Source organism: Temnothorax curvispinosus, unplaced genomic scaffold (genome assembly GCF_003070985.1).
Source record: "Temnothorax curvispinosus isolate PA1 unplaced genomic scaffold, ASM307098v1 QBEX01014079.1, whole genome shotgun sequence".
NCBI lineage: Eukaryota > Metazoa > Arthropoda > Insecta > Hymenoptera > Formicidae > Temnothorax > Temnothorax curvispinosus.
The window spans coordinates 24140-40028 of NW_020223859.1; the positions used below are offsets into that span (position 1 = coordinate 24140).

General features: G+C 32.7%; 1 protein-coding gene across 1 annotated transcript in view; it reads left to right on the forward strand.

Annotated features, from left to right (window-relative positions):
• Positions 1-15889, forward strand: part of LOC112464316 (complexin) — an 82722-nt gene that overhangs the window by 22099 nt on the left and 44734 nt on the right. The window lies entirely within an intron of this gene.

Here is a 15889-nt window from a genome sequence, read left to right on the forward strand (position 1 = left end):
TGCTGACGGGTGCCTAATGAATTTTGAACATTTAATAGCTCTTGAATATCGTCGAACGAGAATGCACAAGACGCGTTCTGAATAATAATAACCACTTCTTTATCTTTTCCTTTTTATGACTGCATTCTATCGAAAGACCTTACGCAATACATAAAAGTTCATCAGGTAGATGATGATATCGCACATATTTTGCTTATAACATCAAAAATCTAAACTGCCTTAAATTAGAAGATGTATAGTCTTCTGGGCAAAGTTAATCTTCTTCAAATTTTAAACGTTTAATATTTCATTTAAATAAAACTATTTCATATCATCTGATATCTATAGCTTAGGTAATATTCACAAATCGAATTTATGTGCCTATATATCAATCTATTCAATTCAATCTTCTGTAAATTTTTAATATCCGTCGTTTTTCAAACTTTACAGGAAGTGAATCGTTTTTCCTTTATTTGATAAACCACATGCGTCTGGAATAATGCCAACAGACAGCCAATATAATATACCTACTTTTATGTTGTTCGGAGTCAAGCTATCGAGGATGTCGGAGTTATTGTTAGGGGAAAACAATGTCTATATAATTTCGAAACCATCGTTAGGATAATTGTCATTCAAATTTTATAGTTCTCGTTATGTACGAAACATTTTTCGTAATTATAATGAATTTAATATCAAAATTGACAAATTTAAGATGGCGAAATTAATATGGTGAATAATAAAATTAAATAATTTTCAGATTTTCGCAACAATTCATAATATAGAAAGGTTTCAGGTTATTAAAAACAAATATAATGTCCAAATTAATCAATGCAATATGATCCAAGTTCAATACTATTCAATAATATCCGTAGTCTTTAATGATAAAACATTTCGAAGATTGGAATTGAATAATCTAATATAAAAAATAATTATAAAAAATACAATTATATTCTTTTTCTCAGGGGGTTTATTTTTGTTTATCTGTAATTATTAGAGCGTTATTTTTGGTTTCTTTTTACTCACAGTCCAGAATCTTTTCATTCAGCGAGCTCTAGATTGCCCGGACGATATATGGCGGAAAATCTCGTTCATGCAGACGCGCTCATGCAGACATTAGTAAGAAAGATAGATGTAGACGAGCACGCGAACAAAGAGGATATGATTGCGAATCGCAGCTACAAATGTTGTTTTGACCCAGAAGTTCTTAAAGTTATAGTATTGTCCGTGATGCATCATCCTTTTTAATGATTTACGTTTATGAACAGACAGGACATTTTATTCTTTTTTTTCTATATTCCGATTTAATTGATTTATTATTACTAAGGTCATATCGCAATTCGGTATGGATGCTGAATCAATAATAATATGTCTGTAAAGAGAAAGGAAGAGAAATATTTCTATATGATATGATAAATGGAGTCCCGATGTATCTGTATGTGTCCATGCACTTTTCCCAGCGATAGACGAAAGGGATACAGAGAATAGGGAAAGGTAGAGTGAAATTTTCACGCGCACGCATTGGGATCCGCGTTCAACATCTGCCAAACTGTCAATGTTTCATTTGGAATCAATAATATCGAAGTTCTTCTCTACCTTTCAATTTCCCTGGTGTACGGTAAAAAAAAAGAGAACTTGATTTTTGGGATAAGTTTTTAGTTCGTAATTGCAAACCTGTTGAAGTTTGTTGAGATGTCGTTTATTAATACTTTTTTAGCATGAGGAGAAGGCTTTAAAAAATTAAGAGACAACAAGAAAATGAAGCTTTTTTCTCTTATATAAAATAATCATTCGTAATTTTATCATTGGCATTGTTTCTTCGCTGCGCATTCAAATTAATACAATAATTAAATATTGTATTACTTTTTCGCGGAATGAGCGAGTTAATTGGATTATTTACTTATTTATTTAAATGGTATATAAGTGCAAAGAAAATAAGATACGTATGTACTTTAATAAAATCACTTTTCAAAATTTATTTCGTTTATCGCCTTTTCTGCTATAACAAATGCGTCATCGTGTATTTTGGGATCCATTCGAACGAGCGAGTGCTTGACGTTCGAAAGGCACTAAACATTATGGGATATATCGGGCGAGAGAGTTGTAGGGCGATGGAGCCCAGCCAAAAAGAGATTAACCCAAAATGGCGAGGTCAAAGCGCAAAGATCTGGAGCGGCGATAGGCGCGTGGGTATTAAATTTTCCACGATCCTTTCTCGAGCGTGTCGGAAACTATTTACGTCTCTGTTCTCTAATCTTTTCAACGTTAACGCTATATGCTATTTACATATATGGTGTGAATTGAATTCGCAGTCAAAACATATTTATAATATACATTATGATAATTCACTCATCGTAAATTAATGTTAAGTAGAATTTTTCTGCGCTTATTTGATGTTTCTGCTGCTAGAAACATTTTTGGAATTCTTGAATTGAAATGTTATTCGAAATATTTTATTTAATTTTTTTTTAATAAACTGCTATTTAGATATAATACTATACGCGACATTATTTCGTTACTTTAATGAAATATCTTACATTATTTTTATAATCTTATTGATACTCTATTCATGAATTTCTTATTCAGTATGTACTACATACTTTGAAAATTTCATAGCTTTGTTCAGGAATGTATTGAGATGATGTACGTTTTATTCTTGAAGGCCAAGTCTTAAACTACTAAAAGAATTGTTTTATCCTTTCAAAACTCACTCATATGACAATGCTTCTCCATGCATACTTTTTACTAAACTTTCAACATAAATTATAAATAAATAATGCATTAAATATTAAATCATTAAATCAATTTCGCTTGATTCTCCACCTTTTATAAAACGGTAACAATACTTACATTGATTCTTTTTGTCAAAAGACAAGACGCAATCGCTATAAGTATGGAATAAAGACGTCTATCCATTACATTTCTCAGTGATGTATTTTAACGATGTAACTGCAGCGAGAAGATTGCGTGCGAGAGCTTGGCGTAAGATCGTGGCATACTACGACGACATGGGGGGTTGTCGTCTGGGGGTTAGTCGAGTATAGGAAGGGCAAGGGTGGTAAGGCTGCTTGTAAGGAGGGATGTTTTACTGCGGCGTAACTGATATGTAAATGAGACTCGCGGAGGATTCTCGCACGGAGAGTTCTCGAGCTTTCCGCGATGTAGAGGAATAATAAAGGTACAACTGCACGTGAATGAATTTTTATGGAATTAATATGTAATATTTATAATCTTTTTGTAAGTGGAAATAATACAGAGAGAGAGAGAGAGAGAGAGAGAGAGAGAGAGAGAGAGAGAGAGAAATAATTCTGAACGTATCGTGGAATTCGCTGGCAACACAGTTGACAAAAAATCGAAAAACCATTTAATCTGAACATTTTCTGTATAATACATAAAAAGGGTTTTCATTGTTAGATACCTTCTTCCCACTTGTAGAGGATAAGCCGATTCGATAGGCGGAGAAATAACAATGGCGGATATCAAATACATATACATTATGTATATATATTCCCTTTCTCTCTATCTCCTTCCTTTACCAATTGTGAACAACGCGCTCGAACATCGAAACGGAATACTACGAAACCATAAATCTTAGCTGCAGCCTCCATGTTTTGCGCATTCGGTCGGCTACCGTCCATAAATTCCCGGAATCCTATGTGTTCACGCAAAATTCAAGATGGGGATGGGCGGATAGAGGATGAAGGAGAGACAAAGAAGCACCTTAAAGAAAGAAACGCAAGAAAGACTTGGAAATAAAAGCTTATAGATCTTTCTAATTGAGGATAAAATAGAGTTGGATTAAAAAAATAAAAGAGTGAAATAAATCAGGAGTTAATATACGAGCCAAATTTGAAATGAATGCGTAAAAATATATGACAGTAGCGTAAAATAAGTGACGACAGTGAATTGGTATGAGTACTTACAGATTATTAGACTTTTCGGATTCTCAACTTGGCATACGTGGAGAATTCAAGAGTCATGTTCTGATAGTTTATGTCTGTGCAACGTTTTGTTCGTAAAGAGAGACTTTATTTTCTCATCCCGACAGTTCCGTCACTTCCGAGCGGAGTTTTCAAGGAGTAAACACCGCGAATGTACGGGAATCTGCAACGAGCTCTTTTCAGCGCCAAGTCAATAGACGGCTTCGACGTAAAAGTCGAGCATTTTTCGAGAGAATATTAAAATGTCAAAGACGCTTCACATTCTATGTCCCTCAGGTCATTCCTCACAAACTGGCATAAGACTGGCGCTGAATTTATCCAAGTATATCGGAAAAAGCAAATTTTTTCCCCTAAAATATAATCTCTTCTTACAAAAACATTTTTTACTTTAGTTTATTTTTCTTAATCAACTAATATATTTTTAAATGAATTTTTAGACATTTGATATTTCAGTACTTTGATATTTCAGTATTTCAATTAATTAATATCTTTAAGTATTTTTAAATTTACTTTTATCTATATTCATTTGCGTAGTATTCATTCAATTATTGATTTCCAGTTTTTCTGGACCGCAATTATAATAATCTTCTAGAGAACAAAATTACAAAATTTAATATTGTTATTATAATCTTCATAACTCTTGTTAATCTCGTAATTAGAATTATAGAATTGTTTTCCGAAATGTAATTAATTATTAAATTATTTTACTTTGTAATAAATAAAACCTAAATAATGCGGGAACAACATACGATTTTATTTGGAATAAAATTTTCGCTATAGTTAAATTAATATTTTAATATTAAATTCTCAACTATAAAAATGGACGTTATAGAATCGAAGAATATTGATTTTAAAGTATGTATACAGTTCTTTATGTGTGCATGAATACGTAAAATGAAAAGACCTTTAGCACGAGATATTACTTTCCTCCATTTAATTTAATTAACATACCTCTCGGAGAAATATTTAATTAATTATTTCGAAAGCATTCTTCACGTGTATAGGGGTTGTGATAAATAAAACCGTCGACATTTCATAAACGTTCGAGAGGAACATATTATTCTCACGAATCTTTTAACTATTAATAATGCCATAAATCCAAATTGTAATTTCGCTGTGACATACATAGAACACGCGATCCTTGAAAACAAAAGGACCTCTAAAGGAAATCCGAAAAGTGAATAGCTTGTATTCTCGAGAGTATAAAAAAGAGGAGGTATTACAATTTCAAATGTAATTCCTTCGAAGCCTCACTGGCACCCGATTTCGTCTCGAAGGAAAGCGACGCCGTAAAATCACCGACGTGTCTCACCGAGAGAAGGATGTTAGTGTCTCGGATTTATCGTATTACTTCAAGAGGTGATAGAGTTCAGGACTCTTTAACGAAATTAACTGCAGGTTGATACGCAATTCTAATTAAAATGTCTAGCCTTCGAAAATAAATATAAAAGAAAGTTAATAATGAGAGTATAGTATTATTTTTATTTTAGTTTATAAAATATTTTGTTCTCAAGAGACTATTCTAAAATAGTGTGATCATAAATCATTAAAAAGAGTAACCAATTATGCATCATCTGATACTAGCGTTATCTGATACTATCAAACTTTCGGCAAATATTTCATGTGTCCATCTAATTTTATAATTCCTGCAGATATAATCCAGTTTTATCGCATTATCAAATCTTTGTAAAATATTAATTTTATATTTTATATGAGAAATGTTACATATAGATTTGTCTTTTTTATTTATTTAACAAACTTATTTAATTTAAAAACCTATTTTACACACACGTAGATTTTTATTGTTAAATTTTTCTCATTTGTTAAAAATTGAACGAAAGCTGAAAAACTTGAGCATACTGTTTTTGTATGATAAATTAAATGTTTAAATTGTTCTTGAACTTTTCAATGTATTTGTAAGTGAAAAAAGAATGAGTATTTTAGCGACTTTTCTCGAGGCAACGACGTATCGCATCTAGTAATTCGTGAAGCATACCGTTTCCCATCACGAGGATTAAACGATCTGGAAAACAGCGTTCGTATAAACTAGTCGATGGAAGCGCCACAGTATTCATCAATAAGTTGCATGGACGACTAACGCGAAGCGATGCAGCGTACAAACGCTCTTAGACTAATGAAACACAACTTCTAAGCATCAAAAGGCTGTTTAAAGTAAATGAGCTTAGAAAATTTATGAGAATGAAAAAAAGAATCCTTCATTCTTTCCTTTTTCAGAATTATGCAGACATAAATGCAGATACTATATATATTTAATATACAAAATCTAATTATTTTTATGACTTAATCTTCGTGACTTTCAATTTTATACTTTGATTTGAGATTGAACATACGTGTTTTATATATTACTAAATCTTTAAATAATTGTCAATACTCATAGTTTTGGCATTGTTTATTCACTATTGACTATTGAGTCGATCATATTTTTCGTTTCGATATTGGATATTGTAGAACCGGATCGATTTGAAGTTTGCGCGTATAGGAAAGGAGTGCGCTATTAGAAGCGTCATTTACAGATTTATGACTAGGCAACGTGCACGAAATAATGTCACTGTCGTGCTAAAATATATTGCGCGTTCGATATTGCGACGCACGTAGCCAGAAAATGGATTTTATGTATCCGCATATTTATGGAAAATTTATAACCGCATATACATATACGTCTGTATAATGTACTCAGTATTCCAAGAAATGTGCATCGTACAGCAAAAGTGCTTCCTAAATGGATCCCAAACGTTATCAAAATTTCTTTGAGAAATATTTATTGCTAATTAAAACGAGAGAGAGAGAGAGAGAGAGAGAGAGAGAGAGAACGACAATAATAATAATAAATTCTAATAGAAACATGTAAATGCCCAAATACATTTTCAATTAATGTACGGATTATATATTTACAGATTATGAACACAGTACAAATTATGTTATAATAAATTATGAAAAATTGAAAAAGAGAAGCTTTCAAAACAGAAATGCTTTTTCATCTCTGATAAATAGAAAGAATGTGTAACGTTCTAAATACAATCCGGCTACTATACTGATTTCATTAACCAGTTCGCATTAAATCACTCGTTGGTACAGATTAATTCTGTAAGCGAACGGGGATACTGGCGAGATACGTCAAAAGAGATTTCAATGTGCGGCCTGCACATGCTGAATTTATATTTCACGTGCTGGATAATTACGCGATTGCGGATGTACATATGTTCCTATTTCATTACATTCGTTATATGAAGATTTAAAACATTGCTCTATATACAAACTGTTAAAAGAGAAGCACAGATATATTTTTCCTGATTAACTTAAGATGAAAAGTAAAAACAAGACTGTAAAAATGGAAGCCTTTCTCAGAAGACGCGCTGAAAGACGAGCTCTTTCTCAAAAGCCCCCATCCGCTTCGTGTTAAATTCGGCAACCCGTTTTTGCGACTGACGTTTTCGGCCATGCCATGCGGAATATCGATGAAAAAGGAACTCTCTTTTGCTTTTAACCTATTTTACGCGCGCGCGCTTTATCGTTTTTGCATTTATATTGAACCGAGTGCCTATACACGCCTATATATGTATATATATATCTTTCGGTATGACTTGATCCGTCGTGAACACGTGATACAACTGATTCAAAGAAGGAAGCCACTCGCCTTGCTTCGTTAGAATTCAGATCGCACGCGTCCGCCTTCATCCGCTTGTTTCGCGAAAGTCTTGGTATTCGCGTGAGCCACCACGTGCGTGACACGCCAATGAGGATTTGGACCAAAAGTTGCCTCTAGCTTCTTATTAGATACAAAACGTCATGCAGGAACAATATACCGCGAATAAAGAGATTAGAAAGAATTGGAGACGAAAAAGATCTCGCGATTTAATAAAAGTACATGTAATTAGACTTTTTGCAATCCGAGATAATATTCTTTTACGATTTTTACGTGTATATGGTATACAACGCGTATTTTTAATCTTTAAAAGGTTTTTTTTAAAGAAATTTAAATACACTCATATATGTTTATATTTTTTTATAGCGGCAAACAACTAAAATAAATTCAGAAAAAAATTTCATTGTTTTAACAATGGTGATGCCGACTAACAATAACTGTTTCTGTTTTGTCGAGGTACATACAGCAAATCATTTACGCGTAATATTCCGAACCTCCTCAATTGATTTAATTATTTCTGCATGCATTCGATTATGACCAAGTGATCCGTAGTTAAATATTTATTGTACAACGCGTAATCCTATATACCTGTATAGGATTTGTAATTTGATTCTCGATATGTAATTATCCCTCCTCTAGCTCGAGAGAAAGTTATAAAAACATTAAAATATATTAAGATTCGTCGGTAATTCTTTTTTTTGAAAAAAGTGATATTAAAGACTACTACATTATATTATATTTTATTTTACATTAATTATATATAATAATATACGTAAAATCGAGGATGAAGTAGGGTAAAGAAAATGGATCTTTGAAAAGTGGGAGAGTGATACTTGGTGATAGAAATTGCGAGAAGAAATTACGTCATGAAATTTCGCTTCTCGTGGCAATTTTATCGCCATAATTTGTCATCGGAAAACGACGTATAAATGTATTGACCGAAGTCGGAAGCCACGCGTACACCTCTGGGGGGAGTCATTTGCGTAAAAATCTGAAAAGCGGCCCTGCTCGGGCAGTGATTAATTCGTTCCACTCTACTCCTCGTACTCTAAAGTAACGTAATACGCAGCCACGTAACGAAAACGACGCCTCACGTGACGCGTAATGGCAGAAGAGGAAAGTTTCGAAGGGCAAAAGTGGGGCAAAAGTGGGTTAACGACAGTGTGTACTCTGAGAGAATCAAATAAATCATAAATTATAAATCTCGTTAATCTTTTACGAAATATTAATTGTTTTTTTACATAGCAATTTTTTAATGGATTATGTGATGTAAAAGATTCAGTTTAAATATATATAACTAACTCAAATATATATGACTGGAAGAACTTGAAATAAAAGCTATCCTACTCGTATTATAGGCGCCTAAATTCGGAAATGCTCTACTTAAAACTACAAAAGAAAAGACTAGATTTTGCCTGAAATACGGAACTGCTTGACTGTGCATGTCGTTTTGCTGCAGAAAAATTGGAAAGTGATTTTAATAATTGATTTTATTCATTTATTCCATTTAAATAAATTTTGTCTACAAACTTTATTCAAATCACATATCTTAATATACTAGATACTACACCAATTGATTCGACAATAATCGCTGAAGTGTAGTAATCTTGTTACAGTACTGAGTACAAACAAACGAACAGACAGCGTTTGTAATATTCTGACAATATTAATGTTAGCTAAACTGCCAGCTGTGCTATGTAATTTACGTGCTGACGTCGGTGATGGAGTGCACTATCAATAACTACGGTTAACTACTTTGATTTATAGACATGGTGTAAGCATTTCGATTTTCCCTGTACAATATTGAAGGTTTCAACACTTTATTAAACGCGTTTGTTGCTACCAATTCCTGACGGGTGTGTGATCTAACTTTACTTTGTTAAATGAGACAGACATTTGTATTTTACAGCAGTTACAGTTTGTGGAAGTAATTTAGGTAGATAATAAATTTAGCTAACTATATTCGCAAGTATCTTCAGAAAATTAATGAAAAAATTATACTGTAATTCTTTATTAAACGATTGCATGCATTTAACGCAAGTAAAATTATATAATACTATTTTACTTGTATTTTTTTCAAAAGTGTACAAGAAACGTCATATTTTTTAATTATGTCAAAATCTAAATTTATAAAGCGTTAGTATTTCAAAATCACGTATAAGAGATTTGAGAATGTGTGTTCTGTGTATATATATATATTTTTTTTTGTATATGTATATGTATATTTAAAGCTCTATAATCCAACGTAGATCGCGATAAAAAAATATGGAATAATTCAATATTTTTAACGAACATAAACTCGCATAAACTGTGTATTACAGCAAGTTTTGACAAATTAGATTATTTCATTGTTTTCGTTATTACATTGTACTAATGAATGCAATGCGACCTTAATTAACGAACGCATTTAACGAGTATATACTGTGTCACGGCGTGTAACTCTCTGTAAATTTTTCCTAAATATTTGTGCACCGTCGGCTACACCGAATTGCCTTGTGCTAATTAATAAATATGCTTAATAAATCGATTTTCATTAGTCTCCTTCACATTTGATTAATGCCGCTGTAAAATTCGTTGCTAAATTAGATTCGTTAGGCAGAATTTATTGTTCTCGGACCAATCAATTCGTCGCGCTTGTTAGATAATATAATTCTACAAAAAAATCTATATTAATATAGTTAAACAATCTCTCCTTCGTCGATATGGTCATTTCCAGAAAAGTAAGGCAGTTTAACTATAAGGTATTTTAAAGAGAGGAGATCGCATCAGAATTAGATTGGGCGAACCTTCCAAGTTCAAATCGTAAAATAACTTCCGACGACCAATATGCAAATCATCCATCGTCAGGATGAACTCTGACGGTTAGTCGGAAGGTTAGCGCCTTCGGCGGAAGGAAGAAAGGGCCACGAAGGGACCGAAGACCCCATCAGCCGTCAAACTCGACGCCCATTAATCTTAGTCGTGTGCAAACATCGATCCCACTTTGTACTTGAATACATAATACTCGTGTTAACTTTCTCGACTTTGCACATCCTTCTTAGCTCGGTGATCGCAATATGTCGCTGATTTTTGCGATTGTATATATACCTTTTCTTTATTAGATAATTTTACAATATCATCATTATATAATATATTCCAATATAGGTATTAAAAGCTAACAAATTTATATGATACTAAGCTGCACATTTTCGAATCTACTCCATTCTTACTTTTCTACATATTTAGTTATTATAATCTCTTATTATCTTAACGGTTTCAATATATTTTTCTTTTACGTTGATTGCAGATCAATATACGTGATAATATATTGTTGATTATTTTGGACTTAAAAAAAAATTTTTACATTTCGACTTTCTCATCGTCTTAGGTGTATCGATCCTTCTATCAACTCTCTCGATATTTCTCAGCTAACATACACCGACCACGTTATGTACAGAAGGAAGCCCCTGTCTAATGCTCTTATGTATAATAGTACATAATCACACTGTAATCTACTTCGAGAAGACCTACTGCTACTTCCTAGCTGTCTCATTCTTTTCTAAAGTTTTAGATCTTTTGTAAGAAAGAAAAAAGTGTGATCAAAAGTATACGATAAAAAACAAATATACGAAAAAAATAATATTTTACACGCAAAGATAAAGAAGGAAAATTTTTCCAATAAAATAAATTTTGCAAATATCTCTTCCCGATTTTAATGTACTATGTATTGTAGAAAAACAATTAAAGTAATTTAAATCGACCTGACTGGCAATATATATAACGTCTTTCCGATATAAACATTGAAAAACTGTGAGCCAACTTGGTTTGTCGGATTCACACAGCATTTTTTTCAGATCAATATCGAGACATTATTAATTTCGACCATGGGTTTTCATCATTTTTATGAATAAAAACAAAACGTTAACGTTCATAAAAATTATGATATTTTTGAATCTTTGTATATCCAATAATTAATACATTTAAAATAAATTTTTATTTAAACTAGCTATACGAAGTTTTTTATTACAGATGTTTGTCATAATTTAAAATATAAAATCATAAAAGATGCTGTTTGCATGGTACACGAGTAACAAAAAAGATATATCATGATAATAACGACAATAAAGGTATAAATATTATTGCAATCTTTTCGCAGAGAAGAGCAATATATAAAGATCAACGTGATTTTTGTTTACCTTTTATTTATCGTTTTAGTTATTACATCATATGTGTGAAATATGTTTTTATTTTTACTATCTCGTGAAATTAGTTGTGTTTTACTTTATCTAACTTTAAAGTAGGGTAGATAGATATCCATCAACAATTTATAAAGAAATTTATATTATTCTTAAATAAAAAATTGCTTACGTCTAGGACCATGCAATCATTCATAGTAAACAATACAATTTTATGTGCAATATCTCAGGCAGTATGCTCGATCGCTGAATAAATGTATCGACGCACAACACGCGAAATATATTCGCGATACTCCCGTGCGCCGCATTGCCACGGGCATCGATCTCTCGTGGAAGCGAGCTCGTTTTGCGGGCAATTTGTATCTTTGAATTATTTCGGCGTCGTGCCGCTGGCAGCTAAGTTCGCAGCAGCCATTACAAGAAGATAATACGGACGTTCCGACGAGGCTCAATCGAGATTTCGCAGAGCGATCATTTGTCAACTGACTATTCTGTTTCATGGTAATTTACCAGTGCAATCTTTCTAATTAGAAATACAATTCAATTTGCGGTGCCGTATAATTACTGTCAGTTTAATAGAACTGAGATACTTCTTTATTAGAAAATTAATAAAATAAAATTTCATTGAATGCTATTTATTGAATACATCTTTACAAATTACCTGTGAACAAAAAAAAGTCTCATTCTTATATCAAGAATATTTTGACATAAGTTTGAGAGTACCGTATGTTAGGAAATGTTTTTCACTATAGTAATACGTACACTTTTATAAGATTTTATTAACAAATACAACAATTTAAGAATTAATATTTATTTATAATAATTTTAATCATTTCTCCTTCTCCAATTATGCATTGATATAATTATCTAATACAAACTGTGCATTTTTATCTGTAAATCAAAGAGTTAAAAAAATATATGAGAGGTAGCGCGTATTTGAAAAAAGGAAAAACAAACGGAAAAGTATCCGATTTAGGTTGCGCGAGTGTGCTCGAGCGAGGTACTCGAAACTAATCCGTCGAGAAAAGAGCTCAACGTGATTCATGAATCACGATTAAGCGGCTAGAAATGCGACATCTGTTTTATCACCATTACGCTAGCAAAATTCTTTTTAGAGCGGCCAAAGAAAACGTCGTTCGCGCGTATTATCCTTTTCTTCTAACTTTATCCTAGATACTATTTGATTGATATTTTAACTGAAGCGTTCCAAGAGTTCTTCTCACGTAGAAATATTACTGGAAAAAGTGCACAAACGCAGAAGAGAAACTTATTACAAAGGAGATAATTTATTTTGACGAATTTAGACAAATTTTATACTTAAAGTTAAATAAGATTTATTCGTAAAATTGATTTTATGTCAAACTCTATGTGAGTGGCTTAGTTGTGTAATATTTCGTAAAGGCATCAAAGTACAAAAAGCAAACCAAAGCTGGGTCAGGTTGAAGCACGATAAAAATCAAATTAACTTCATATACCGACACATCGATGACCCCGAAAAATAGGAGACACCAAACAACAAAAATTTCACGATTTTGTAGACGGAGAAGGGTAAGTTGAAATGAGAAAAAGGAGAAGGGGAGAAAGAAAGACAGAAGGGAGAGGGTGCATGTGTGGTGTTCGCGTGCGTGTGTGACACCGCCATTTATGCTACCCTAGGGTGAAATTCCAATTTTGCTTCCTCCCTTTTCTTCGCGGATGCTGCACTCTTGCCGTAGTTTCTCCTCGATTCGCAGCAGTCGCTCGTTAGCATTCGTAGAAAGTCGTTTGTGACCGCAATGGATTAGCAGAGAATTTACGTTAGGATATCCTGCAAACAAATGACACTGTTCTGGTAATGTTTGATGAGTAATGCGGTGCCTTTAGAAATTATTTTATGTACAGATATGACACATCCTGATTGAGATTTCTATTATTTTACTTCTGGAATTTGAATGTTTGTTAGAATTAAAATTTCGTGTTTACATATTACAAATATTAAACTGTTATTTAACGCAAGTTGTATTTTTGTGTCTGTTTCAGGTGAGTCTCGATCCATATGTTCTAGTTTTGTGCAAAAACCAAAAGGAGAAAAGGTACGCGGAAAATAAATCTGTAAGTTAGTGATGTAGAAAAGTAGGCTAAGCTATAGAATTTCAAATTAGCAGCACCGAAAGAACCCTTTGTGGCGGATTACGGAATAATACCGGCGTTAACCTTCCGACATACTATATGTTCGGGGATCGATAGAGCTGTCCCTCTTCGATGCAGATTAAATAATGTATTAATGAAATTCGATATGGTGCAACTCACTCGGAAGCGTTTTTTGCTGCCTGCCCTGGATTTTCGTAGGAAAAGAATATGAGTAATTATTTAAAAAATATAGCCATCCAATCTTCAGACTGGATTTTCAGATTATTCGTAAAGATTCCTTTTGAGTTATTTAATACTCATACAAAGATATTATCAGCTGTCTCTAATTAATCGTTCTGAATTCTTAATGCAGTTGAAACTGTAACACGAAAATCATAATAGCTAATAATAATAATGGAAAAAGGTAATAATTAATCATTATCTTAATACGTTTTCGCATTTAATGCATATTTCTCCGAAATTGTATCTAAATGGTATCTTTGCATTCGTATATGATTTAATGAAATGCATTGCGGGGAGTCTAAGGTCTAAGTTTCCATTCTACGTTTTGAAACGAGCGGATAATCGTAATCCCGACTAACGGAGCGAGCGATATATCAACTCGACACTAACGCGATAATTAACGATGACTTATGGAGAAGGTTGCCGCGTGCACGCAGGTACAATGAACGAAGCAATTAACGTTGGAGTAGAACTGCTGACCGTGTTGTCGTCAGTACCAAAATGAACTTTGTTAGTTCCTAATTAGATGAAACAGATCAGATCTTTTGTATTGTTTAAAGATATGATATTGAAGCGCTACATAAATTGAACTTACCATACTACTAATTTGGAAAGTGAACCTTATTTTTCGTAATAAATAAATTAATATTCAATATCAAATACAATATAATATCAAATATATAAGATCTCTCGAGGGAACCATTTAGTTATAATTCTTCTCTTTTGTCACCCTGTTAAAGAAGCTGGGAAAGATGTGGATTTATCCCCTCTCTTTGCCTCAAGGGGAGGTTAAAAAATCTTGAAAGAAAAGTAAAAGTACAGTTTATCTTTTTTTATACATATATAAGCGAGAGATTGTAACTGCTTAAACTAACACTGTCCAAATATGAATTTACGTCTCTTGGTATCACTTATCTTTTTCCCCACTATCCCTTTTTGTATTTCTTTTGTTTTATAATTATATTTTATATTCTTTTGTTTCAAATTTATGAGCAAGTTAATCTTATTAACAAATTTTTATAGACTTCCTATATCTCTTTGTCGTTTTGTTATTTTTTGTTTACGATTTTATTATTAAATGTCATGAAATATTCAGTGAGTGTTATAATAATTATTTGTGGCTACTAGATCTTCTTTTTAAAGGAAACCCATTCTGTTCTCAGCTTTGAATTGTTGGCGCGCGCGCGCGCGCACGTACTTGTATTCGCGCCCTTGCATGCTTCAAACGGTCAAAACGTATACAACCAGCCATAAAACTTTTCCGGTTTGAGGGAGGAAGAGGAAGAGGGGGAGGCGTTTGCGCCTCGTTTTATTCCGAACAGTATATAACACTGCACAGTACCAATACAGCCTCTGATGCAAAGCTGTAGTTGCAACGCGAGAAAAGAAGAAATAGGGCTGGAGGGAAAAGGAAAGAGTAGACCGATATTAAAAGCTTCGTTTTACTCACGGGACGTATGGGATTTTCTGTACACTTTCTCGTCCGATCGAAAGTATGATCCGAATAAAAGCAGCTTCCGTATTTTTCTAAAGTTTAATCCATGACACTCGTTACATCTTTTATTGTACTTTTTTCAATAGAAACGTGTTTATCTAACCTAGTCTAAGCAACAACACGGAAATATTTTAATAAATATTTAAATAAAAAAACAAAATATTACCAATTGCTCAGATATTTTGCATTTGCGATATTTATTCGGAAAATATCTCTATAAATCTACCTGTTTTTACTTGATTTCTGCATATATATATATATATATATATATATATATATATATATA